The following is a 2,816-nucleotide window of genomic DNA, read 5'->3' on the forward strand; positions in this document are numbered from 1 at the left end:
TTTCGCAAAGGCCGGTGTGGCGTCTTTCTCCTTGATTCTCCCTACCTGGCTTGGCAGGAGAAGTCAGCCTTTTTGAACTGGGTGCCTCACTTTTGTTGCTGTGCTACCTAGGATGATGGGCCACCCCCCCCAATAGTGGGAAGGACAGAGTTGGGTCCCAGTGGGGTAGATGTGGCCCACGGAGAGCCAGGAACAAAGTGACCGGTGGAAGCTTTGATCCACTCACCTTCCCTGCCCGCTCGGTCCTTCCAGAGGACTTGAAGCTTGAAGACTTAAAAAGCGTTCCCTTACGGTCTTGGGAACTCAGCTTGAGTTACGCGTAGGGGAGAGAGAGCTGCTATTTGTGCACTTAACTTGGCTCTGGATTCCCTTTTAGCTGCGACCTTTTTTAAAATGTTATTTTTAACTCTTTTTCTCTCCCCGTACCCCAGGGAGATGTGAGGGCTGGCTGTCAGCCCCCCCCCTCCCGTGCACCAAACAAAGAGAGAAAGTTGTAGAAATGTTCCTTGGGTGGGTGTTAACCTGTCTCATCTCCCCCCCCCCCAGCCCGGGTTGTTAGGTCCTCATTTGAAGCATCACACCTGTGTCTTAAAAAAAAAAAAAAGCTACCCAAATAAAAAAAACCAAAATGGCTTCTTGGAACTGGTTTTATGGTGGCCTGGCTCTCCGAGCTCGGGGATCGTGTGTGGATCTGTTCAGTGCTGCGACATTGTTGGAGGGGGGGGTTTTTCCATGCTCAGGTTAGTTCTTGTCGGTTTGCAGGTGGTGGGAGGTGGGACGGGCTGTAATACCTCATATTTTTCTCTCTCTCTCTGGTCGTGACGCCCACAAATAGTTGTGCAGCTTCGCACCTCCTCTGCACTGTCTCCTGATCCCCCCCCCCCCCACTAGAACCTGTTCTCGGTCGCTTGATCGTTCTCCTTTCCGAGTGATTTGATTTGTGCACCTTTGAATTGCATAGGTTTGGAATTTGGGCTTTCTTTCCCAAAAAAAGTAAATACGGAGACTTTCCAGACCCTCCCGCCCGTCTTTTCTTGCAGTAGAAGCTGAAATATATTTTGGCTCCCTCCGTCCCAATTTTATTTCAAGGCTGTAATAAGCATCAGCTAATAAATATTGCTTTTATTTACTCCTGTGTTGTCGGTCCAACAGTCGGGCGTGGGTTTTAAATTCTTTTTGCTAATCGGCTCCGTTGAGCACGCGGCAACGTTTCAGATCAGTTTTTAAGAAAGAGACCGGACCGCAATTGGTCTGAAATGGTGTAATAGGGGTCTCCTGCCTGAGCGGGGGGTCAGGCTAGAAGACCTCCCAGGTCCCTTCCAACTCTTGTTATTCGGTATTCTTTCCTAAGGATGGAAATCTTTTTACCTTCCCTTCCCTGACCTTGCAGGATCTGCCTTTAGCCACTGGGGGGCAACCTGCCCTTTCAGCACTTGTGCAATCACATCCCAGAATGATTATGGTGGAGGCAAAATTAGAAAACCAGGAATCTGTGATGCTGTCTGGAAGCCCCTGTACGTACGGCAGGACAGGTCTAAACAAAACTCGGCAGAGACATTAAGCGTGGCGTTCAACTGGTGCAGCCAAAAAGGACCAGAGGCGTTCACTGGCTACCGAAAGAGCCAAAGATGGATTTTCACAGATAGAGTTGAGCGCGTGTGTATAACAAGATGCATTTTCCCGTTAAGAGAGAAATGTCTCTGCTCCAAGGCCGGGTCTTCCCTTTCAAGAAGGTAAGTGCGTCCTCTCCCGTTTGGGATGACTCAAAGGGAACATTTTGCACAGAGTTATTTTGAACCTCTAGGTAGGATAATCTGTTCTTCAAGCGGTTTGGGGAGCCTCATCAAACCCACCTATTAAAAGTTCTCCAAGTTAATGATTAATGGCACAAAAATTCGTCCTTTTCTCTCCTTTTTTCTTTTCTTCTTTTCTTTTATCTCTTCTCCCTTTCACCTTTTTCTCCTTCCTTCCTTCCTTCCTTCCTTCCTTCCTTCCTTCCTTCCTTCCTTCCTTCCTTCCTTCCTTCCTTCCTTCCTTTATACTTTCTCTTTTTCCTCCCTCCCTCCCTCTCTCAAAACTAATGAATGGAGGTTCCCTGATCAGATCAGGGCAAGGACTCTAAACAGATGTTCAACCCACCCCCCCTTGCTTTTGCAGAAGGCCAAAAAAGAACAGTGCACTGGGGATTCAGCTATCCTGGAAATAACAGGGCAGTCAGTAAAATCCTCATTTGTACAAAAGCTGTCATGTGACTTGTTCCATCTTGGATTGAGCCAGCCTCCCCACGGGTTCAGAATTCCAAAATCATGTTTTAGTACAATGTGTGAATGAGTCGATGCTTGACTCAACCTTTTGCCCAGGGGTCTCCAAACCTGGCAACTTCTGAGACTTGCATACTTCAATTCCCAGAATCCCCCAGTCTCCACGCTTTAAGATGGTTTGGAAGACCAAAAAAAGGTGATCACATGATCCCATGACACTGCAACCGTCGCCGATGCGCAAATGTTTACCATAGGCCCAAACCATGATTATGTGACTGTGAGGACACTGCATAGGTGTGAGGACCAGTCCTAAGTCACAGTTTCTATGCCATCATAACTTTGAACTGTCACTAAATGTACGCTGATGACACTCAGCTGTACATTTCCACCCCAGGCCACCCCAATGATGCCCTTGACGTGATGGCCCGGTGTCTGGAGGCCGTACGGGTCTGGATGGGGAGAAACAGACTCAGGCTCAACCCTTCCAAGACTGAGTGGTTGTGGCTGCCGGCTCCCAGGTATGGTCAGCTGATTCCATCGCTGACTATAGGGGGC

Source organism: Protobothrops mucrosquamatus, unplaced genomic scaffold (assembly GCF_001527695.2).
Source record: "Protobothrops mucrosquamatus isolate PMUCROS unplaced genomic scaffold, P.Mucros_1.0 scaffold1928, whole genome shotgun sequence".
Classification (NCBI taxonomy): domain Eukaryota; kingdom Metazoa; phylum Chordata; class Lepidosauria; order Squamata; family Viperidae; genus Protobothrops; species Protobothrops mucrosquamatus.